The sequence below is a fragment of the Saccostrea echinata genome, unplaced genomic scaffold (genome assembly GCF_033153115.1).
Source record: "Saccostrea echinata isolate AGI-Se365-2 ecotype Australia unplaced genomic scaffold, CSIRO_AGI_Sech_v1 ptg000086l, whole genome shotgun sequence".
NCBI lineage: Eukaryota > Metazoa > Mollusca > Bivalvia > Ostreida > Ostreidae > Saccostrea > Saccostrea echinata.
The window spans coordinates 647,501-674,419 of record NW_026889835.1 but is presented as its reverse complement, the minus strand read 5'-3'; the positions used below and the strand labels follow the sequence as shown (position 1 = coordinate 674,419).

The 26,919-nt window shown below is 33.3% G+C and overlaps 1 long non-coding RNA gene across 1 annotated transcript in view; it reads right to left on the bottom strand.

Moving 5' to 3' along the window:
* The window catches only part of LOC133177147 (uncharacterized), an 80,280-nt gene that overhangs the window by 22,265 nt on the left and 31,096 nt on the right, over positions 1-26,919 (bottom strand). The window contains exons 3-5 of the long non-coding RNA XR_009719611.1: positions 26,883-26,919; positions 5,979-6,106; positions 1,911-2,004 (exon numbers count right to left, since the gene is read on the bottom strand). The exon at positions 26,883-26,919 is cut by the window's right edge and continues 26 nt beyond it. This is a non-coding gene — a long non-coding RNA (uncharacterized LOC133177147). The remainder of the gene's footprint in view (positions 1-1,910; positions 2,005-5,978; positions 6,107-26,882) is intronic.

Genomic DNA, 26,919 nt, shown 5'->3' with positions numbered 1-26,919 from the left:
ATCCGCCCTCCCCAAAAATTGACAGCTTATGTTGACACACAGCGCTCATTATGTGATCACCAAGTGCAAATGAAAAAAATTGGCACAGTTTCTTGTAAGGCTTGTAACCTTCACATCGGAGATCAGCTGTTTTATTTTCTTAATTACTATGATTGGTGTCCCAGTTCTTTCTCAATAAGAAGCAAATATATCAGGAGGGGATATTACTTCCCCTTAATAAATCATTGGTGTCATTCTGTCCTATATTGAAATACATCTGGGTTACTTCACAGTCTTCTATCTCGTATTATAATACTATAACAGAGGGCCTGTTGCTGTATAATAGATCTATTTTTATACTTCTCAGGTACGTAAAAATACTAAATATGTTATACTGGCAGTTGCACTTTTAATCAGTATTTACGTTCTTCCTCTAGGATCAGTTGTGTATTACCTAAATAAATATTGTGTTTTTCCCAACCCACATGGAGCACTTGGTCCTAATTTACCTGTGTAATAATAATAACAAAATGAACTTAAAATTTTGAGGGTTTTAGGAAGTAAAATGACTGGTCTTTTCCATATCTAGCCCACTTAGGATTTTTTTTTTAAACTACTGTATGAAAGGTGTAATTGAAGGACATATTAAAGGTTGTAAACAATGCAATGACTACCTGTGGTGTAAATATAATCTTAGTTTAGGGCCCCAAACACCCACCCATGCAGTGTACGTCAATGTCACATATACATGTCAGGTTACTTAGTACATATACCAATAAAACAATTAATTCTATTGATAGACTGATAATTAAGAACGATTATTGCACATGACCTAAATTTAAATTGTCTGTATATTGATTTTAATTCTTTTTTCTCTCATTATACAATTCAGATTCTGAAAGCAAAGTGTTTTAAAACTGTCATTTTAAACATTATGAAATACTTTGTTTCATTTCAGCATTCCCCCCCCCCCCCCCCCCCTTTATCAAACACATCCTAAAATAAAAGAAATTCTGAATAATGCAGACTTTTGAAATGTCAATATCCTTTCGTACTATGAATCAGACATCATTAGAGAAATTGTGTTAATTATGTTTTTTTATGTTCATTTGACCGTTATTGGACCAGATTATATGCCACAAGAGTTAAAGACGCAAATGAAGAAAACTCCTGATAAACAAGAATAAATTTTAGTATTGAGCAACAAATCTGAAAATAGCAGTTTAGATCGATACAAACATCATTCCTCATCAATAAGGACATGTGTACTTTAAATACCGAACCAACAGCAACTACAGAGCTAGAGTCTATATTATGCATGGATGCCTGATAATGCCAATGACATAATTTTTGATTTTCCTATGTGTATTACAAGCCTTTGATGGAAAAATACTGTCTTAATAGTTAAAAGGAAAAAAGAAAATAAAAATCAACATTTATGATTGCTGTTCTCAATCAGTCTGCAAATCAATATCAAGTGCAATGTTTCATAAAAAAAGAGAATTGGAGTGTTAAAAAAAAAAGTTAAAGTGCACCCGATCATATAAATAGTTACTTAGATGATGAAAACATTTATTTTAGAAAATAAATCTGCATAAATGATTTTGATATTTAAAATAAAAATCGATCTTTAAAGCCTTTTTAGTGTCTAGACTGTTCTAGATATGGCGGTGATGTAGAGTACTTGGGTACAGGAGATTATTCCTTATATTCTAAGAGTCCACTAAAGTCATACCACAATGTTGACAAATGGCAATCAAGTATCTGGACAGTCTTAACTAATGATCTCCCACCATTAGACAACCTTTTTTTCTTCAACATCTATACCTCTGTCAGTCCACAGCGGTAAAATTAATTTCAATAGCCATTAATTTCCATTTTCTTTGGTGTGTACCTGGATGCCTATGGACGTCTAATATATATGTTCTCACCTGTGTGGCCTCGTTTGTTGGGGATGGTCAGGTGGGGGTGCTTGGCTCCATTATGGAAAGCTTTTTATCATCCAAGCTGTTACTGTGGTCACATCTGTTAACATAACCCAATAAAATCAACCTTAAAATATGTAAATAGCATGTGGCAGATGGGTATGTGTAAATAAACCTATGATAAACATCCCCGAGTGGAAAAGAATCAGGAGGAAGGTAGAAAAAGAGACAAGATAAAAGGAAAAATACATGATAGTGAGGTGAATGTATTACCAATACCTACATTTAATACTCTCTTTAAGATATTATTACATAAACATGCTGGTGTTAAAAAAAGATATACTTTACACAGATTATTTACCTCACATTAATTTTTTTTTTTCAACTTGAACTTAAAAACCTTCTTTTTTTGGCTTCCAGCACTAACTATCACTACAAAGTGAAGCATTGGTTAGATACAGGGAAAGAAGTATTATGACTCTTGATTGAGATTCAGTACTCAAAACCACAGGAGAAGCATTACAAATGAGGTATATAGGTAAAGATAGGTAAATCAGTACTTTCCATACATAAATAAAAGCACCGAATTAAAAGCAAATAACAAAGAATTGGGTATATATAATTAGAAGTGGTTTTTAAATCATCTGAGTTTCTCACCCACTTTATGTTATCTGTGTATTGAATGCGGGTGCTTTTTCCGAAATACCAAGAGCACTGTAACAGTGCATACCAGTCACTGTGCCACCTGGTGGATACTTTCCAGAAACACTGAGTGAACACTTCCCAGATTAGGATCTAATATTTCCTTGTATTTGGGAGATGACAATTCTAGTCAGGACATGAAGCCACTTCACCTCTTCATCAACCTCTGAATCAGACAATTTTGGGGAATTTTTGACAATGCAATATTCCAATGCAATCAAAAATGTCATAAGTATGTCATTCACTTTTTCTCATATTACGAACAAAACATTCTTGGAAGAGAGATAAGATCTGCATATATTAACACGTTTGAAGTGATTTCAAGTGAATTTATTTTAATCTTCAAATTGTCTTTAATGCTTGAAATCATCTTTATGAGGAACTGTGCTATGTGAATGCAATTGCAAAGAACCAATGCTTCCTTAATCTGACAATGAATTTTCTCCATGTACTTATACAGTATTTACATAGTCAAGCTTAAACTGACACCACTGTCAGCCTTATACAGATTTCAGGATTGTGCCTTTTATAAATTCTTTGATGCTTTTTTTTCATTAACACTTTTAAATGAATTTTTGAGAAGTGCAACTGACCATTTGGAAATCTCAGAACACTTCTGTGATAAAAAAAAAAATTATACCAATTGAGGTTTGAAGATAAAAACAAATTTTTCATATCAAGACTGGGGTACTAAGGAGATTTTTTTTTTTTTAAAGAAAACAAAATTCCTTTAAGCAATTCAATATAGGGCCTTTTCAACATTTCCTGTTTCAGATTTCTATTACTTCCCATTACCCATAACCCCTCTTGCATTTCATTGGTGTCTGAGTTTGTAAGACACAATGCATTTTTTTGGATGGAATTCTCCACCTAATTTACGTCCACAGAGAAAGTATGGTATTTCTTCCTTGTTCATCTTGTTGTATGTCCAAAAACTGTGTCACACACAAAACTTATTATGGAGCTATGGCATTTCAATATATTGATGTAATTTACCTAGTTTTACAGAGACAAATTATACTCTAAATGGGACTCTTCTGAAATCATAGAGGTTACTAGCTCCTAGGACATTGTTTCCATCGATCTCAATGGATGAAAGTTCAAATCCAAAAATAGGAAAACCCTTCCCAATTCCAGTTCCTTATCATAAATTAAAATTAAAAGTGGTAAATTTCTTTTACTTCTGTCAACACCTTACACAATAAAGCAACATTTATCCTAATTAACTGCTTGTGTGTCATTTTGTAAAAATATGTGTTTAAGGAATTAGAAATCCGATATCAAGCTATGCACTGCAAATTACTTGCATGCAAGCCTAGTCCTTATGCCAGGGTTACAAGATATGGCCGTTTATGTTTGATTGGCAGGCAAAGTGACAGGTATTTAGTGTATTGGGAAGATGTATGTATCCTTTGCTAATAACTGGTCACCTTAGTCCTTTCCTTAGGCCAAATGTCTTTACCACCACAAAACACAATCAGACTGGACAGTTCAGAAATAGAAAATGATTGATTCATTAGCATTCTGGACATCAATGAGTTAGCCGACACTTGGAGTCTGTGACCTTATTTAACCCCTAAAGGCATTTTACTGCTTTGGCCAAATTGCCAGTAATAACATACATTTGGTCAAAATCTAGAAAAGTGTATCCAAGTTCTGATTGTGGATGAGTTGAGTAAGGAAAATTCTTGCCAAAACATGAAATCAAAATATTTGAAAAAAAAGCAAGGGAACTAAAATAAGTGAACTTGTGTATTAATGGGAAAAAATGAATTTTCTTAAAGATTAAATTAAGATAACCAAATAAATCATACATATCTTGTTTTTTACCAGTCTTTTGCCTAAGGCCTCCACATGTAAATGTATGGAAAAGACAAATGGATAGGTATACATAGAATAAAACATGTCATATTCCCTGGAGGTGAAGTTTACCTATATACTCTGGATCCTGTCAGATTTAATCAGACTTATTACTTTACATTATAATGATGAATCTTCATTAGCAATTATCACAAGACACTCAGTACAAAATTGATTTAATTTATTTTTTCATCCTTACCTCATGATTATGGTGGCTATTTTAAGACTAGGAGATGAAAACTGATATAATTTCTAGTGTAAATTACATTTATGTGACGTAGTTGCTTTGCTACAAAGTTCACCATTTTTTTCACTATTTATAAGCTGGAAAGTTAATATCTAACAGAAATGTACCTGTATTTGTAACAAAATATCAAACTGCACCAAAAAAGGAAGTATGGACTTTTTTTCAAGGGAGGAAAACAAATACTTCACCAACAATATCAACCAGTTGATTCAGGGTGCCTATGTAGAAGCATGCCCTTCGGAATTTTGCATTTGCATGTTTTGTAATGCTTCATGACACTGGTCATTTCTCATCCCTACCCTCAATTCCCAAGAACACCTATAATCCTGTGCACCTGACTTTTTCCAAGGGCTGGGGAAAATTTATTATTTATCATTTACTTGTCTCTCACAAATACTTAAACATTACCCTTTGTCCAGGTGAACTTAGGGTAACTAAAGTTATGTGCTGAAAGTACTAGTGGAAAATTTAAGTGGCAGCATTCATTAATCAAAATTTTTAACAGGGATTCATCATGCTAGCGAAATCTATGTCTGAGCAAAGTATGGTATTAAAACTGAATGCAGTAGCTTTATTAGCAAAGAGTTGAGAGCTACATAAATATAAAGAGGTATCTCAACATTAAACCAGATGTATTTATGTCAAATCAGACACTGGGACAAATCTCAACTAGGAAAACATTTCATACAATAAAATATACATTTAAATGAAAAAAACCCAAATATTTAAACTGTCCCATAAAAAGTATATGGTATAACTATGGACTTGTATATTAAAATTTCATCACTATAAATTAAAGTATAAGGTTTTGTGATGAGGTTGCAGTTCCACGAATACTTTTGGCCTGACACTGTAGGACATAACATCAAGTGTTATTAAACTCAATTGGTTTCTTTTTTGGCTAAAGAAATTAAAAATACCCATTAGGAAAAATCATATTGTAATTTGTAGGTCAACGGGAACAATAAATACATAAAAATGTTTTGAGTTATTTTTTCCCCAGGTGGTTTAAGTCTTGAATAAAATGATTTCTGCTTAAAATTCTATGGCATATAAAAAAAAGTTTCCTTCTAGCCAAGAAAATTTTAACATGGAAACCAAAAACAAAACCAGAAGAATGATAAATCAAATATCTGTAATTTGTTTGTTTTCAATTGCCATGGCAATACTTTTATCATTTTAAAATCCATTACATACTCCACCTTTAAATACACTGTATATGAGAAGATATATTTGTTTTTTATTGACTGTTAAAGTTTAGATACCTTAGATATATCATAACACACAAGCTTCTTGTCTTGACAAGCTTCTGTTGATCTGTGGTATTATGGGTGAATACACAAACAACTCCATGTATTTTGATCTTCAAACCACATATTTTTTTGGGCAGACACTAAAATTAAACAAAAAGAAAAATTAACACGCATAATTGCACCAGCTACATGTACATGCACCTGCTAGGTTTCAAGGATATAAAGAATTTACAGCCAGGTTTTGCATTTGCACTGATTTTACAGTTTTTACTCCAGTAACACACACATGTAAGTTATTGAAAGATGAAAGATACACAACAAACACTCGAGAAACAATTCAAATGTTTGTGTTCTTACCTGAATCCATTTATCTAAAGAAAAGCACTTATGTTTTGTCTAAGCAATGGTACTTTGTCTGTCTGTTTGTACAATCTGAATACTACTGTTCTGAGTTATCTAATTCTATTGTGGTTAGTCCTCATTGCATTCCACTGAGGCCCTACCAATGTCCTACTCAAACACTACACGAGATCACTCCTCTATGCAGTGAAACGAGACCTCAACAATCATACTTTAATGCCCTGTTATGAGGTGACACCCTTCAATGTCCCTTTATGAGACCCTATTTATCATCGCCCTGGAACAGGACCTCCTATAAGTAAGGTTAACCCTTATACATCATCTATTAAGACCCTTAATGCCCCATAATGAGTTCCCAGTGAAGTCTTCCTTAGATTCCCTGATATGAGGTCCCAGTACGTTAAAGCTTCAATGTCCTACACTGAGACATGAATCCATGCATGCATAGCAGCCCTAGCGGTTTATGTAACCCTCAAGTACCTGAGGTCCTAGTATGTGCAAGTTTATGAACAAGACATTGTCCAATTTTGTAACCTTGGCCCTGCTGTCCTTTACAAAATTTATTAGATTTTTTTCCCTTTTTATTTTCATGAAAAATTTTGACCCTATATTGTGGCCCCACCCTGGTTCAAAGGAGTGATGACTTAACAAAACTTGAATTCTTACAAGGGGATGTTTTAAAAGATTAACAAGACTAACATGACCTAACAGTTCTCATGAATATTTATTCACCATTATACATGCATTCTGTAAAATTTTATCTTCAATTTTACATTTCAACTGAAATTTTTAAAATTTACTCCATAACTTTGGAAGAAAACAAGATGTGTTTGTGAAACACTGATGCCCCCGGAAGGCAGCTTATGGCAAAGGTTAAAGTTTTTTAAAAGTAAGTAAAACATCAAAGTCAAGGTCAAAGTTGTTAGTATCCAAAGAAAGGTTTTGTCTTGAGGAATATACCTGTGAAATTTTGTGAAATTTAAAAGCCCTAGCTGCAACTGTTCAAAAGTTATGGCGAAGGTTAAAGTTTTTTAAAAGTAAGTAAAACATCAAGGTCAAGATCAAAGTTGTTGGTATCCAAAGAAAGGTCTTGTCACAAGGATTACATATGTGAAGTATGAAAGCCCTAGCATCAACCATTCAAAAGTTAAGACCAAGGTTAAAGTTTTTCAAAAGTAGGTCAAACTCCTATGTCAAGGTCAAAGGGTCAAAGTGGTTGGTATCCAAAGGAAGGTCTTGTCACAAGGATTACATATGTGAAGGATGAAAGCCCTAGCACCAACCATTCAAAAGTTATGGCCAAGGTTAAAGTTTTTCAAAAGTAGGTCAAACTCCTATGTCAAGGTCAAAGGGTCAAAGTGGTTGGTATCCAAAGGAAGGTGATGTCACAAGGATTACATATGTGAAGTATGAAAGCCCTAGCATCAACTATTCAAAAGTTATGGCCAATGTTAAAGTTTTGCAAAAGCGGGTCAGACTCCAAGGTCAAGATCAAAGGGTCAAAGAGGTTGATATCCAGAGGAAGGTCTTGTCACAAGGAATCCACATGTGAAGTTTGAAACCCCAAGCACCAACTGTTCAGAAGTTATGGCCAAGGTTAAAGTCTCATAAAATTTGCAAAAGCGGGTCAAACTCCAAGGTCAAGGTCAAAAGGTCAAATATGATGGTACCCAAAGAAAGGTCTTGTCACAAGGAATACACATGTGAAATATGAAAGTCATAGCTCCAACCAATCAAAAGTTATGGGCAAGGTTAAAGTTGACAACAGACAGACAGACAAACAGACAAACAGACAGACAGGACAAAGACAATATACCCCAAGATCTTTCGATCCGGGGGCATATAAAAAAAAACAACAACAACTTGAACTCCCAAAACTTGGGAATGCTTGCATATTAATACAATTTACTTGGCCTTGCTAATCTTAAAGTCTTTTTTAAAATTTCCATATTATTCAAGTACTGGTAAAACTGAGAATCTTTTTCTTGATCAGCTTCATCCAAGACCACAAGGGCCATGATTTGAACAAATTTTAACCTGCACCCCCAGGATGTTTGGATATTAATATTACTAAATATGGCTTTGCTAATCTCAAGAAGATTTTTAAAGATTTTCCCCCTATATATCCCCATGTAAAACAAAGATCCTCTTTTGTGCCCCACCCTACCCCACATGGAAATGTTTTGAACTTAATGATCTACACTTATTTAGGAAGCTTTCACTAAATATTTCATCTTTTCTGGCCCAGCAGTTCATGAAATTTTTTTTTGAAAGATGCCAGCAAATTTTCAATATATTTCTAAATTATTTCCCCCTAAAAAGAGGGAGTGGCCCTTCAATTGACCAAATCTGAATCCCCTTCACCCGAAGATGCTTTATGGCAAGTTTGGTTGAAATTGGCCCAGTACTTCTAGATAAGTTGATAATATACAAAGCTTAGGACACCAGACATCAGTTTATTAATTAAAAAAGCTTCCTCTCGCTTTATATAGCTCAGATGGTAATTTCGAGATCTAACTACATGTAGTAATTGCAAATTTTCTTCTCCACCAATATAATATGAATAATACTCGTGATGAAGAAAACATTGTGCAAAATTGAATGCCTTAATAATTAAATACCTGTATTTAGAAAGATAGTTTTTGGGATTTACATCTGGTAAACATAAAATGTATCAATAATATGGTAATCTTACTAAAAGCAAGTTAATATTGTTAATCATTTGTATAGAATACAGCAACATTAAGGGAAATCCAGAATAAATGAAAGCAGCCACACATCAATTACAGAATACTATATATATATAAAAGGATGAAAATTTAATCTTTGCAAGTTCAGTAATCTTTTGTGCCACAACATGTGAACTGGGTGTATATACTTGTAATGTGAGTTGATCACAGCCTGATTTGTCTACACAATAATATGGTGTGTTATGAATACACATTTATCAAAAATAACGTGTCTCGACAAATCAAAATAATCACCAGTCTACCTTGATAAGTGACACAGAGAATAAATCGTGGAGCAATACCTACAATATCTACGTGAATTAATTTGATTCTTGTGACATCAGCAAACGTGTTAGCATGGTAACTACAAGGCCATTATTTCTAAAAAAGATTATAATTTGCCCAGGCCACTTGATTTTTTTCTATACTTATTTGGTTTTTATTCCCTGATGAAGAGATAGACCTATTTTTTGATCATTTTCTTACTGAACACACTGAACTTTAGCTGTCAGGGTTTTCACCTTTAACGAGCATATGACGTATCCGATGTTTTTCCGCTTCTTTCATGAATTATGGAAATGAAATCTGCCAAATACATATTCTATATAATAATTTCTCAACTGAAGGTCAGACAGATGATATAATTACTGCTAAAAAGAACTCAAAAGGATTTTGGTCTTGTAGGCCATATGTACTTCTTCTTCTCTGCTTTTAATATCTGATTAAAATTATGAAATAAAATCATCTCTGCCACAGAGAGCCTGGTACTATTGCTTTGTAAGTAGGTGGTATATCTGAACCCTTAATGTGTTTCTATATTACTCCATATCATATTGTAATATGATTGTACTTTTCCAATGATAGGTTCGAACTTTTTCCCTTTTTTAAAACTTGTTAGCTTGTCTATTTAACAGTTCTTTTGTAAAAATGATGTGCAAAATTTCATTTAAAAATCATTTGGCTGGGCCTTGTGGGTAAAACTTTTTTGTAATATCACAATTCAAATTTAATGACAATGTCATAAAATCCAACTAATCATATTACCCTGAGAAAACTTTGAAAAAAGTCATCAGGAACATGGCTTATATTGAGGTTAAAAACTCCCTCAGATACTATAATTGTACAAATTGCTAAAATATGAAATGACTAATCAGTCATACTAGTTCACCCCCCCCCCTCTTTCCATCATACATTTGTCAAAAAATTTCAAGAAAGGGGGGGGGGGCAATCCCTTTCCCATCCCTTAAATCCTTGTCAATTCTTGGGGCATCTTCATATGAATCTGCAATCCATCACTTCATTCATTTGCTTTTGTTGTTCCTTTTCATTTCAAGGCTCTTCAGTTCAGGAAATCATGTACATATACAAAAGCTATGAAGCTCAATTAGCAGAATGTACACTGTCACACAGATATAAAGATAACTATCTCAGTTCTCCAGGAAGATATTTCAACACACCTACTTGATTAGCCCTTATTTTATTGTCATCATCAGACTGTAGGAGAAATTTTCTGTGGAATCATCTATACAACAACACCAGTCTGATTCATCTGTACCATATTTTGCTCAATTACTGCACATAGATTACAGGGCAATGTACTAAACAGCTTCAGGTGTAATGGTTGTCCACATCAGCAATATTCTAGTTTTAATATTTTGCTGAGAAATGGGGGGAGGGATTTTCTACCCTAATCCAAGTGTCAACATTTTTTTTTTCCTTCTCTGGGTCCAAACTGTCAAATGTATCAAGTGTAAGGTATGTGATATACAAATAAGACCATTAATTTTCTAGCTTGTCATTGCTGACTTCCTGTGTGTCAGACAGTGGTCTCCTATAACTGGACAGTACATTAACGTATCCTCCCAAGGCATCCTTTCAAATTAACAGGACTACAATCACCTCAAGAGACCAGAGGTATGGGGTCCAATGTCCAGATCAATATGACCCTTGGACACCCACAAGGTTACAAAAGCAGACACACAATCAAAATTTCTCTGGGGGTGTAAAGGTTCTTTTCTGTACAAAGTTACAAGAATAGGTAAATCTACCTTTTAACAAACTTATCAAGAATCCCAATCAGAAGTCTGAAGGGATCAGTCAATAATATCTTCAAAAAGGGTTTGCTGTTTCATCTATTTTTGTGTGAGGTGTGTGAAAATTGCCTGCTGTTCTTCAAAATGGTTTGGACACCACAAGGGGGGTTTCATTGTCACTGTGACATAAGGCAAAGGGCTGGGCACTTTAATTTCCTAAGCCATTAGGACATCAATTTCACATTTAGTCAACTCATCAAATTTAATGCCAACATATGGGTGATTAAGACCAGAAAGACCTTATATACTTAACTAAGCTTTTCTTTCCAGCAGGATTTATAAGAATTTTCACCATTTTCTCTAAGGATATAAAATCCTTAGTACAAAGGACATTAGACTTAAAAAGAGAGAAGGCAGATTTTTATATTTTTCAGAACTGATTTAAAAAACTTTAAATTAATTAAATTTAAAATTAAAAAAAAAAAAAATCCCCAATCCCAATTCTCAAAACTCAGGAACCCTTAGGACAAAGGAATAATTTTAAGGTGTCATCTGAAAATTTTCTGATAATCTATATCAAATTCCTTCACCACCATGATATTCACATGTCTATCACCCCATGTGATATTAAGTTTCTATTTTAATAAACACTTAAAAGCACAAAAGAAGTGTCTTATTTTTGTGAAAAAGTGTGCTGGCATCAAATTTTCAAATTTTTTACAGTGGTCCTGATAACAGATTTCCACTTGCTATTATACAATAATCTCATTAAGACTCCAATAACCTCTTTTTATTGGTCTAAGCATTAACAGTTATTTGTCATGATTTCACAGTTACAGGATTTGGTCAGGAAATATAATGTTATTTAGAGGGAAAAAAAGTTCCATGGGCTACAGTGCTCACTTAATTTTATGATTTTTAGCATCACTCTAACAGATCCCTGCCTATTTTCAATTTCCTGTTTAACTTATCCATCCTTGAAAACATGTCCATCTCTTGACCAAAACACGAACTTGAATCCCCTTTACCTATGGATCCATTGCCAAATTTTGATAAATTTTGTAAGGATAGATAATAACAATCATTCAATTCCCAAAAAAAACAGCCATCAGCCTAGTGATAAGACATTCACTTCATGATCGGGAGGTCCCAAGCACAATTCTCATTTCCGGCACCACATCAAACCTAAAACATTTAACAAGGGTAGTGATTGTTCCTTCACCAAGAACTTGGCACTAGAAGTTAAAGTCACAGGTCTTCAGATGAGACCTTAAAAACCTTGGTCCCATGTTATGATAGGCTTGGTATGATAAGGATCCCTCACTGCTACTGCCGTAAATGCCAATTTTTGTGGCAGTTCACCTAAAGCAAGTGAATCAGATGTCTCTATATGAATGAAAAAATTCTACAAACAACATACAATCAATCAATCAAACCCATAAATCAAGAAAAATCAGCATTTGGTTGAAAACCTATATATATGTGACAAATTTGGCAACTGAAAATTTCTAGTAATACCAATAATACCTCAGAAATAATTTCAATTTTTTTCCTTGTACAACTGCAAAAATGAAAGACAAGATGAAATTAAAATGTGTATGAATGATGAATTCATCTTGAATAGCACTGGGGGAAAACACCACATACTGCTACAGATCACATTGCAAAGCATTAATCACTTGGATTGTTTTGATCAGCTCTGGAGTCAATATTCAATTGCATTCTAATTCAGAAATTCAAAGATGATTTTCACCATTCCCCACAAAAGAGAATTTCAATGTCACTGCTGAAATGTCAATCATCAGCTCAAATACAAGCAACAACAAAATCTCACCCATATTTACTTTTTCTGGCCATCTTAAACTAAAACAAATGTTTTAACTGACCAATAGCTAAGTCAAAAGTACAGGCCAGGCTAAAAGCAGCTAAACAAAATGAAGATGAATGGAAACCAAAAATCCATGTACCAGATTCTGCTTTGCATTAAGCAAAAAAAAAAAAAAAAAATCTCTGTTATATCACGAGATTGGACAAACTTCAATTAGAATAGTTCAACTGAATCTGGCTCAGGTGAGCTAATAATACTAATCACAAACAATACCAACCTGAAACTGCTTAATTCCTTTTTAATGAAAGTATATTAACTTTTAATCTAATTGTTTGATAGTTAATTGGACAAGAATACAACAGCATAACTTGTTCTTTCATCTCAGATTTGCTGGGGATAGGCTGGACAGGATTCAAACAATATGTATTCTGGTGCAGTGAAGTTAAATTTACTCACACTGTGATTAGATAGCTATGCAAGGCAAGCATTCTTTTTTTATTTTACCACAAACTGGCATTCCACAATCAAGAACATCACATCAAATTCTACCTTGTACAAATGTTTCGACACTGTTTGCAGTACAGTATTTCAACTCCATGACTTTCAAATGGTTGGTTCATGAATATAATTTTTTATTAAAAATATACAGCACTAAAAGTCATTAATAATTGCAGGAAAAAAAATTGAATTGAGAAGTTGCTAGCAATTCAAACCTAAATTGGTCTGACTGCAACCCAGATGACTGACTGCAATTGGTCAATAATCATAAAATGTTCCTCTCCTTCACAGATACTATTGTGTTTTACCAATACCCTCCAAGTATATACACTGCTTAATTAAGACACCTGATCACTTCTCTATAAGATTTTTATACTCATTGAAAACTTGCAACCTTGACCATTATAAGACCTCAAATAAACCTCCGCACTGCATGTGAGTCAGTCCCTTATCTACACCTTCTGTACCTATCATAATATTTAAATTGCCTCATAAAATTTTCACATTTTCAAAAGTTTACAGACCCCTTTGAAATATGAATAGTTGTAATGAAATACATACAAAAAACCCAATTACAGTATAATAAATTTGATGGCCATTGAAAAATGTTAACCGGCATAAATTGACTTTCACCTGGTCTTGGTATACAACCTCTAACCCAATAAAAATCTCACTCTCCTTTTTTTCTTTTTTCTCTCCAATAGCTTCTTACTGGTCAATACACACGAGAAAGAAAAGCAGATAATTTTGCATTTGTATGAGAAATGTCACATTTTCCAAACCCCGATATATCTCTCTGATTATTCTGTGGATTATAGTGTATAAAGGAAAATCACCTTTGGACAGTATAATGATTCATGATTGAAAATGTATAGAAGCCAAGAGGTCATAAGGACATAGTTAGAAAAAGCCTGGCAAAGTATTCAAGTGCAAGACTCAGCCACTAATCCACCAGTACATCAATGGCATGGAATATTTAATCAGCAACTCCCCCGAGAATCCATAGGAAATGAAAGGACTACTTATAAGGGCCCATCATCCTTTTTCTATAGCTCTAAGACCATTATGCCTTTCTAATGCTTCCTCGTGTCTCTTTGAGATAAAAAAAAAATTGAGGAGTTAGAAATGGTAATTCGATCTATCCAAAGCCTCAGCTGTCTTGAAAAAATATTACTCCTCTCCTCATAATTTTCACCCTGCATTCAAATTGAGCTTCTAATTGAAGCAGATTTCACTGCTGACAAGTCATATAACCATGGATACTATTGGGGAAGAGACCCAAGTAATTTCCTTCACTAGAAGTGAGCCAAAAGTTATCCTTTTCAAAAGCCTTCTACTAGGCATGAGTCACAGCAAAAGTTGCAGATATTGGAATATGCAAATGAGCAATTATATCTCCATAAAACTTTCTATATCAGACCAATTTTCTGTTATTCATTTTGTAAATGGGCAAAAACACTGTAATTAGCAACTTCTAAAAAACAGCCATCATCTCGGATTCTCTGTTGTACTATTGTACTACATTTCATTTCCATAATTTTATCCATGGCAAAAATCATTAATATACTAAGAACATGCAAACTAAATGAAGTATTTGATGCCCTATAATTCAACTTTATCATTATTCAATCATTATTATGTACCATGAGGGTAGTTTTAGTAAGAATTCTTGATTAATTTTAAAAGTCTGGAATGACAATGATAAGATTTAAATGATTCAAGTTCAGAGATAATCAAATGGAAAAAAATGAAAGAAATATCAACTTTTAAGAAAAAGAAACCATTTCTGATACAAAAAATGTATTATTAGTAAAACCATTTACTGATTTATTGTATGTATTTTACATTTCATTGATAATTTGTCACTCATATCAAGATACAATGTATCACAAGATAAGGTGAAGTCTGAAATTTAGACCATCGTAATGGACTCAGGCCATTTTAATAAGGGACCTTTAATGTGCCAACGCCTAATGTGACACTGGTCCATTTTTTTTCAGATCTCCTCCAAATGACCCATGACTCTCAATTTCTCAATACTAAATGCCTTCTGGGGAATTAGATGAGACCAATAAAACTACCTAAAAAAAATATAACAATCTAGAATGCATTCAAAAGAGCAAAGGTTTAGCATAATATCAGAAAACTTAAAATCTTTTAATTTAAAATGACATTTAAAATAATGAAGTAAAATAACTGTACAATCCCAAATATATCTTAATTTTCTTGTTTGAGCTTTGGAGGGATATGGGTAAATCAAGCCTAATATCAGATTACAAGACATTTGTTCTTTGTGAAAAATTTAAAAAAAGTCAAGGCCAAATTTGTATTTGACAAACAAGTGACAATTAAAAGAAATAATAATCAAATACAGTGAAAATTTTAAAAAGTTTCCACTTTGCATGGCTATCATCTGAAATCCAGCTTCCGTATTCTCTCAAACAAATCACTTCATTTCCCGAGCATTTCAAGTGCCCTCACGTCACAAACATAATCATATAATACAAATGTAATTACATACACAAGGATGTTTGTGGCACTATGTTACTTTATAGGTTTCATGAAAAAAAAATGTTATCCTGGTTTAAACTGATTTCAGCATTGTCACATGTCAATAAGTTCATAGAGTCAAATTTGTCATCTTTACTTTTGTGGTTTTTCATATAATTTTGATATCTGAGAGGTATACTATTGCATATGACTTGTGGTTTTTCTTTTGTCTTGGTTTCAAAGGATAATGAAGTTGAGATGTTTTAACATGACGAAAAATATAACAAACATAAAAAAAAATGTTTATAATTTCCCTCTAGCCTTTTGATGAGAAAAGACTACAAAGTTGACAACAAAAAACTGGCTCAGATTCGTTACAAATATTTTGCCATTGTTAAGCATAATGTGTTACATTGCAAGGTTCAGGCTTAAACTTGCTTAAAACCATCATATACCACAAGAGTATGTTCTTTATATCAAATTAATTCCCCCACAATGTCACATATCCTTAACTTCTTACCAATTTACCTCCAATACACAAAACTATTTTTACTGAATACAAAGATTTTCCGGTGTCTGACTTTTCTGAAGCGGGGTGATGTGTATCGATATAATCTGAGGGTCCTTTGTTCAAGACAGTCAGAACATGATGAAACACCTCTTTTTTCACTTGACACTAAAAATTACCTACAGCCACAGTTAACAGAATTAAGTTACATTTAGGATTTTCAATCACCTGGGGTACTATGTCAAAACCAACAGTAACCCAGGCTATGACCTAAATTTCATCAACATTTTATATGTTATATACTGTTTTTCTTTAAGGTGGTTGCTCCAGTTTTGTAAGATTGACATATCGCACCTTTTTCTCCGATGAGATTTAAGTATTGTTTCTGGCATCTTCTCAACCCCAAATTTTTATCCCCTGACACCATCTATTAAAGCCCATTATTGATTTTACTGATTGACAATATTATCTAAGGAAACAAGAAAAAAAAAGAAGCAAAAATAATAATAACTAGATACTTATTGCCTAGGCAATAACAGGTCTTCCGTTTTCTTGATTCTTTTGTCAACTGTTCTGAAAAAAAAGCAGAAAATGCAAAAAAAAAAAAAAAAAAAAAAAAAAGTTCTCCCAGCATGGATCGAACTCAAAACCTTCGGGTTATAAGACCTGTGCGCTAACCACTAGACCACGTATTCCGATGAAGATGGAGGTAGTAAATTAATTGTTTAAGAATAAATAGGAATAAAAGCACGTGTTCTTTTGTTTGTTATGGAATGTAGTGATCAGTATTGAATAGATTGAGAAACACGATTGGTGTATAATGCAAATGCAGATTGTCGGCTTAAAAAATTATTTGAGTTGGTCTATATTTGGAATGCATTGAATTAATCATTCAGAGCCTATGATGCATTAGAACTGCAGTGTCGAGACTTTGTTTACAAATATATGAAAATGTCGGATCGGGTTCGGATGTGACTGAATATCCTGAAATAATAGGTAAGCATCTCTGTGTGGATTGAATTAAATGTAAGTAGCATGAATCAAAATTTCAGATATGCATTTTAGAAAGAAAAATGTGCCAATGAGAGAGTGAAAATTTATTTGCTGGGAAAAAATCGCTGTTTTCGACATTCATTCGATTAATATTAATTCTAAATAAAATTGAAATAAATTCCACATACTAGAGAAAGCAAGAATGCTTGGTGTTAAAATATCATATCATATCAAGAGAATCGAGTGCTATTCATAACAACTGAAGAAATAAGCGAGAAAAGCTTTAATTAATTTTTATGTTCATCAGCACCTAAATTTCAGATACGAAAAAAAGATGTAGTGTTTGCCGTTAACATTCATAATTTCTATATACTTCAGAGATTCACTGTCAAATTTTCAGGAAACTTTCTTTCAGGTATCTTCTGCAAAACCCCGAAATTTTATGTCGATTCGAGGTGTTGTATGAGTTCTAGAGAAATATTCTAGGCTGATATTAATCTGATTTTTTTTTTTTTGATTTTTTTGGGGAAGGGGAGGGGAGAAAGAGGAGTAAATTTATTATTGATTCTGACCTTTTGGTCAAAAGTCAAGGTCATCGAAGTTCAAGGTCAAGATCAAAGGTTAAGATCAAAGGTCAAGGTCATGAGAAAATCCCGGAAATAAATTTACTTTCTATGTTTTTTTTTTTACTTCATCAAGACTGAAATTACTCCAAACAAATAAAATGTTCATTCTACACCTAAATTATTCACAACTGATCATCCCTAAAAGTTTCCATGAAAAACTACTCATGTTTGAAACAACGTCCGGTTTTTAGGCCGGCACTCCCAGTGAAAATGATTTGCATGGTTTTAGTCTATCTAACATCTGCATTAGCCAAACATTTCTGTAAAAAGAAAACAAAACTTGGAAAATTCACTTTTTTTGCATCGCTTCCGGTCACGACGGAAACTGACGGCAACGTACGATTTTCACATGATGTAGAAAAACTGGTGACTGACTATCAGTCCTGAAAGTTTTAGACTTCAGTCGTTTACTGGTGCTGAGCAATTAGGTGAATAAAATCTCAATTTGAGGGCAGGAAAATACGCAACCGGAAGTGAATTATACTAAGATGTTTGACGTCAATTTAGACATCTGCAGTCTCAATAACATATATAAAAATCATTTAAAGAACTCTATATATAAGCGATATGTATGGGAAAATCCAAAAACCCTATAATGTAGTTTTTCTCTTATAACCGGAAGTTGTTGTTTTTTTGTTTCGGGTGGAACCAACACATATCAAAACTGTGAAAAAGATACAATTATATGATGCAAGTCTTATTCCAAAAGAGAATAGTTGAAATTTTCGATTTCTTTGATCACTTCCTGTGACGACCGGAAGTGACGATTGACGCTCTTAACCCAAATGATTTTGTCTACTCCTCAAGGTCTATTACTCATAAAAGTTTGGTGTCAAAATCTCTTACCGTTTCTGAGGTCTCACTCCGAAAATTTCTCATTTTACGGACACCTAAACGCGCGACCGGAAGTGAATTTTACAAAGATTTTTGACGTTACTCTAGACATTTGCAGTCCTAATAACATAAGTAAAAATCAGTTCAAATACGTCATCTATAAAAAATATTTATGGGAAAGAAAAATACCCAAATTATGTAGTTTTTCTCTTATAACCGGAAGTTGTCGTTTTTGTTTCCGGTGGGACTGACATATTTCAAAACTACAAATGAAATGCAATAACGTGATGCAAAAAAAGATTCAAAAAAGAAAAGTTGAAATTTTCGATTTCTATTATCACTTCCTGTGACAACCGGAAGTGACGGCTGACGCTCTTATCCCAAATGGTTTTGCCTACTCCTCAAGATCTATTAACCATTAGAGTTTGGTGTCTTAATCTCTTACCGTTTTTGAGATATGACTGGGACAAAATATTTTTTAAAAAGACGGAAATCGGAGATATCTGACGACCGGAAGTGAATTTTGAAAAAATGAAAAAAACGCCTGGGGGTATTTTCATTCTCTATCATTCCTGAAAATTTCAAGAAAATCCGTCCAGCCATCTCTGAGAAATCGCTCCGACAAGAAAAGGGGAAAAAAAAAATAATAATAAAAAGAAACAGTAGAATCACTATAAGGTCTTCCGTCTGAAACGGAAGACCTTAATAAAAATATTTTGTTTTGCTTAAATTCCCAAACCACGATGAAAAAATATTAGACATTGACAAATTATCACTTAAAAAAAAGTAAATAGTTATATCTGTAGTCTTGTGAGATAAAAAAAGTTTAAATTTAACTTATGTGTTATGAAAATATACATTCATATTGATAACTTGGTCTGTGAAAATAAAATTCATAAAATTTGAGACCTGTATGAACAAGAAAGGGCACATACAGAAAACATGCAATTTTTCCTTGATTCATGAAAAAAAGTGTATTCACCTTGAAAGATGACCGATAGCGTGCCCGTTACATGAGGACATTCAAAAACACACGTTTTATTTATACCTAAATCCCTTATTCACCTGGTTCTTTTTTTAATAATGAACTTGTTCATATTTTTATGAATAAAAAACCTGATAGCATTGATAAAGGACATGGATTGTACAGGTAATGGACTTCATCAACCAATCAGAATCATCAGATTGATCCAACTCAGTCTTCAACAAAAAAAAGCAGCTGATGCTCCGTTATGAAGGCAGACATTTTGGAAGCAGACATTTCTATTGTTGCCAACTACAGCATCTTATTACAGACCTTCAAAAGGATACTGTGTCTTAATGTTGTACAATTTATGGGTGATCATTTTCTATCTAGCATGGCCTTACGATATCGTTGTAACACTATATAATCACTGTAATGTAGTCCTCACAAAACTATCTCCAGACCTCCCAGAACCTACCCTGAAGACCATGACCTTCATTCAATAGTTACTATTGATTATCTATAAATTACTTCATGGAAATCAGCAACTTAATATCTATTTTTGGTTTATTATTAACTGACATCCCCAGTCCTACAAATGTTACAGGCTACATAGCAAAAAGTGCCTAACGGCTGACAGCAGCATAGGACTAAATACATGTACTGACAAAGTGAGCATTGGAGGGGATATGTAAGCTTAAGCTGAAACAGCCTCAAAGAAGTAGAATCAGTGCCTAAGTCATGAAAAAAACTTCAAAATCTTAATTCAATTGCATCTACAAATTATTGATTCTTTGACATCATTTACAAGTGCTTTTTGCTACTGGAAAATTAATAAGCTTTTAGAGTCATCTAATACCACAGAGCATGTCCCAGTTTGATTCAATAGTAATAAATGTTCTTGAGTGCAAAGTCTGAACTAAATACCACGATTTTTGCTGTAAAAAAAGTTCAAATATTACAAAGCCGATACCCGATTTATGACCCTGTTGGAGGTTTATGCCAAATTTTCACTTAATCACTTTGAACTGCACAGCCTGACATGGATTAAAATACCCTAAATGCACTTCTCCAACCAGAATAATAATAAAAACCTGACACTTAGCGTGTATGTTATCACAGAAGGTGACAGAACTCTTCACAGTAATGCTGAGATTTAATGATCTAACCTGGATCATCTTATTAAAACACCTTGAGTGGGGGGAAAGTCAACAGCTTATTGTCACTGCTATTGTCATTATCCTGATTTCTAATTGTTATCTGCTGTTCCTTGATCTACGGCAGAGAGTTAATGAAAAGCTCCAATACAAAAGATAACCAATCACACAGAGTAATCTCTTTTTCGATATGTACACTGTATGTATAAATCGTACTTGTCATCAACCAAAAGTCTTAACAACAAACTACATGTTTATTTTAGCACCTATCCATTAGGTACTTTCTACACGATGTCATATACAGAATTGGCCAATAGCTTATTTATGTCACTTTAAAATTATGAGTAATTTTTTGCTGAATCCAAATTTGATATACAGTAACAGTTGATACTTTTTATTTAGTATGAAGAACTCGAAAATTGTCTGATTAGTTAAATATTGTCGAAGTTCTCAGCTGAAATAATGGAAGATAATGATATTCAACAACTTAATAAAATATATTATTATGTACACATCCACTCCTTGTGTTTCTGACCCAGACATGACAGGGCCTTATTTTTTTATGAGACAGCAGACAAAACAATTCAAAGTAAAGCTACTAAATCTTCGTGATATAGAATTCAAGAACCTGTGAATCTGTAAAATGAAGAGGTTTCCGTTGTTTGACTACAGTTCAATGTGTTATGCAAAATCGGTGAGAAAAATCGGAGATCTACCAATATGAATCAGCAGTGTCTTCTAATGTTACAGTTTTATTAGAATTAGAAACAAAGAATTTTTCCTGATTTGAAGTGATGATCAGGTGCTAAAAATCCAAACATTGTAGTCTCCTTGTTAAAAATTGTCAGACATGAAAAACCATTGAGCAGCCTTTTTTGTTCAAAATTGGTTGAAATCAAATTTCAAGTGACAGTTATGTGAAAAAAATTAATTAAACACATTTTAACATTTTCCTGCCTCGTGTTAGATAAGACAGACACCTTCAAAACATAACAAAAGGGACACAACTCATACAATGCATCATGATTAGTGAGAAAGTTAGTGCTTAAAGAAATTGTAAATAAAGATAGAATAAGCATGCCCTTAGCCCTGAAGGCACCAAGCATTAATTGATCCTTAAATAAACCAGAATGATAATAGCATCTTGAAAAACAGAATCATTGAGGCAAAAAACCAAACATCTGATTCACTGTTACCAAGCAAACTGTGGCTATTTAATTTACCGACAATACTAGAAAGAGTCAAAGAAACAGTTTGCCGGCTTTTTGAGGTTTTTGTTCCCTTTTAGCACATAGTATAATATAGGTATACATGCCAACATTAAATGGGTGACAATTATCCATTATGGTGTGTATATTTACCAAGGGATGTTTGGTCGTGGGTCGGGCCGAAGGTGAGATGTTTTATCTACGCTCACTCTGTTGACAGTTTTACCACTGAGCCAACAGGCCGCGTGATCAACATTGTCCAGCACAGTTTTTCATCTCAAAGAAACTTTAATTTTGACTATAACAATACCCCATTTGAAGTCTAGCGAAAAACTCAAGAAAAGTTTTTTTTAAAAATGAAATAGGTCAATGTCAATAAACTGCAAATTTGTCTATGTTTAACGACTGATTCTTAATAACAGAGGAGAACCAAATTTTTAATCTGCAAAGTTTGGCATGTAACCAGTATCATGCTCTTGAATGCATTACTTTTTAGCTCTCTAAATTAGCATCTGCTCCAAAATTTTACAATATTATCTGGTAAGCAAAAGAGCACTGTAGAATTTAACATTGCCCAGCTCTGGGTTATAATGGCAGCAGTCCTTTGAACCAAATATTTGTGATGAATGTCACACTTTTTTACACCTGCTCCATCTGTTCTTGGTATACATTATCAACAAAACGTACATATGACAATGATTGGGCAATTTTAACTCTGATCTCACCTGCCCTCTCCATTTCTGGGGAGCTGCTTTGATATGGCCCATAAGGACTTTCACCACAGATTTAATCAGGTTTAAGGCCTTGAGATCTGCCTAATTTATCAACTAAAGGGGGTTAACTGTGACAGACTAGGGGGTAAAAGGGATTTCATTTGTCAATGTGAGTGCTTCCTCTGCAAGACAATTCGAAGAGAATATTATCAACTTTAAAGTTCTCAAATGCAGGTCATGTTTGATTTTTCTTACTTTTACTTGGAGAAAAACTTATTTTTTCATTGATGTTTTTTATACAGAGCTTATGCTTGGCAATGAGTCACCTACGTATCATGAACTTTGCAGTCATTGCAGATTACCACCTTCATTAATAATCAAACTTTTCTATAAGAGACTGCAACCTCATAGCTAATAATCTGCTTGTATGTAAGCACATTAATCCCCAATATTACAGTGGTCTCTATTTCTCTCTAGCAGCCAGGAACTGTTTTCACTATATGCCTTAGGAAAATGGAATTGATTTCTCCTGAAATGCTTAGATGCTTAGATATTTCATACATCACCTTAGATAAAAATGTCAAAAGATGGTAATTTTCTCTGGAACCAAGCACCTTGTGCCTGAATCACTGCATCTAAACAGTAGGCCTTTAATGATGTAAGAAGAAATGACACTGTTCCCTTCCTAGTAGACCTACTTCTCTTGTGTATGATTGGAAAAACAACCTTGAGAGGCCTCTTACAGCCCAAGCAGGTCCAGACGGAGTTCATACTTGTCCATCAACATTGATACAAATTTTATATCATACAGAATATTTAATGACAGAGAGAAAAGCACTAAAGTTTATCAGATCAATTCCCAATATCATAAAAATCATTCTGTCAGCAGTTGATCAACAGAAGAGCACCAACACATTTTTTTTTATTTACTTAATTGTGTTCACACATCATCAAATTTTAAAAAAAAAAAGAAAAAAAAAGATCTTTTTATAGATAGTCCCCAACTAATGGAAGCATCAGAAAGTACATGCACTAAACATCTCTCTGTCTATATGATACCTCATATATAATTTAACTGGGTTCAAAAATAGCTTGGAAAAAACTGCATCCTTTACTGCTAACTCCAAACCAAGGTTTCTGTAACAAAAGAGCAATGTAACACCTCAAAATTATATCTACATTATACCTATGTATATAAAAAAAGCTCAGATAAAAAGATCTCGGTCTTCAGATTGATTCACTGTCTTTATGGGCCTCACATAAATATTACTTTTATCTCTTCAGCAATCTGCTCATTAATTCTGTATACCTGTGTTACGGCTTTTTTTTTTTATGAGAATAAACAAACTTAATTCTATTGACAAAATGCCTTGAAGAAAAATAACGACCTGCTCTATCTTGATACATTAAAAATTGATATGGTACCGTTGTGATTTCCAGAGCTTACAAAATGTGTTGTACTGTCGTTGAAATATTTTTTTTTTTTAATTCTTAATTTGATTAAAATACTCTGCTAGATTATTAGACTAAGACACAATTGTCAAACTATAATAATTTACATAATTCTCAATAAATGATCGATTAAACATCTGTACATGTGCAAGTTCTTATGATGAATAATTATGCAGTCTTTCTTTTATTCGAGTTTGATGGAACATATACTGAAGATATAAACTTGACAAATATCCAAATTTTTAAAGATTTTATCTTCAAAGTAATGACCTTGAATCATTGAAAAAAAAAAATTTTTTTTATCAATTTCAAATAAATAGCTCTCTGCAGTGCACACTATAACTTGTGCTGCACAATTTGAGCTCTTTTCATCATAATGATTAGGGGAGGAAGGTGATAAATGGTGATATATATGACCCTGACACACAGTCAGATCAACACTATTTAATCATTTTTAGAATATGTATGTTTAACTTACAGTCATCCATATAATATAAATATTCACAAAACCTCCAGACTTTAAAACCTAAAGATTATGAAAACTCAACCAAACAAAAACTTTTACTCATTTTTTTTTTCCTTTCAAAGACTAACAAAATATATAAATATTCAGTTGACCTTTGGCATTTCATAACTGCATACAGTATCATGAAGTAGAATCTGAGCTTAATTAACATCATGAACCACTGCTTCTGATTTAGAGATAATGAAGTGTTACTGTATACAGTGAAATATTTTAATACTGAACACCACTGCTTTCACTGCAGGCTATATTTTTCTTCCCCATATAACATATTAAAGATAGTAAAATATCAATCCATTACAGAGTTATTATAAGGAATTTTTGCTGTACCTAAAGGTATCTTATTACATGTGTTACCATCAGAAGATTTATGGTTCTAATTTTGATGAGATGTTGGAAATGATGATGATATATACTCCAAAATTAGCTTTGCCATTTTCATCTTCAACAACAAACGAGAACTGGTGATCTTTAGTGAATCAATATATTAATGACTGAGTGAAATCATAATCCTGACTTTAGCTCATTTACTGAAAAAAAATTCAGTTCACTTATCTTGACTGGTGTCATATAAATTATATATGATAAAATTGAAAATTAATCCAAATACGCTATTAGGAACACTGAATGTTATACACATGCTTAAGTTAATTTCTCACTGGTAAATCTATGCTAAATTTTGTCCAAAGAATCTAATGAATTCTGAGAGTTCTACAGACTTTACAATAAGGGTAAATTATCAATTACAAAACATATTTGAAGACCATCATGCTTTAAACATGAAAATCAACACTCTTCTTCAATGGCAAAACTTTGCTTTTTTAAAAAGTTGAGTGTATTACAAGAGCTTATGTACCCACTTTTAAATTGACCAGGGTCATGTTAAAGTAGACATAATATTTACACAGACAGGTATACATGACCTCAGTAAGTAAGGCCTGGGTAAAAAATGACCATTCCTCCTGCAGGAAAGGTACCAGAGAACCAGAAAAGAACCCCCCAAAATAAGCAACAGTAAATGGGGTTAAATCTTGATATTTGTTAAATAATTGGTTTGTAAAGTTCAGATGACTAGTCTGAACTTAGGAAAGGATATAACAAATCTAAGAATAACCCACCAGTATCAAGAGATTGACCAGGTCAAATTTCCATATAAAATCTTCAAGTAAATGACCCAGACCTTAAACTTTCAATTCAGAGTCAAAGGGGGGTTTCTCTTCTAAGTTAACAAGCCAGAGAGACCTGATAACTTAGAGAATTTTTCATGTTATCTTGGTCAGGGGATTTTGTGTTTGGTCAGTCCTGACAAAAGGGTAATAGCAGGTCACTTCAGCCCCTTCTTTTACTAACTGTCATGACCCCTAAATCAAACAATATCAACGTCTCTCCAGTTATTGTCCAACTGGTCGATTTGTCAGCTAGTGTATCAGACAAACCAAACAATCAGAGAATACACACACACTCTCTCTCTAATTTGTCCAATTTTGTTTAATCTTTCAAGAAACTCACACTTCAAAGTGAATTTTTTCAGATTTCAGATGAGAACCAATAATCATGTGCTTGATACTGATATTTACTTAATAAAAGTCACACAACCCAAACTACTTCACTGCTAACTACTATTGATTTCTCATTTTCTCACCAAAATGTTGCAGCAGAAACACCCAATAAAACTCCTAACGTAATTCTTCAAAAACTTCAAAGGTCAACATCTTTTTTTACCTTCTTGAGACTTTAACCTTATAATTACACTAATTGAACCAATGCATGTCCACAAGTTCTTAGTAACAAATGTTTGGTCACCTACAGAGAACATATGGTGGACAAACAGCTATCACATTCCTGGGGTCAGTATAATTCTCTACTGGTCAGCATTAAGTCTTTAGTTCTTGGTCAATGATGTAACCATAGAGTCATAGAGAGGACACAGAATCATATTCCATTTCCCTCTCTCTCTATTCCATATTACATTAAATATGTATTGCTGTGTAAGTACTCACCTATTACTTTGTAATCCAAAGTTTGATCCATTGATCA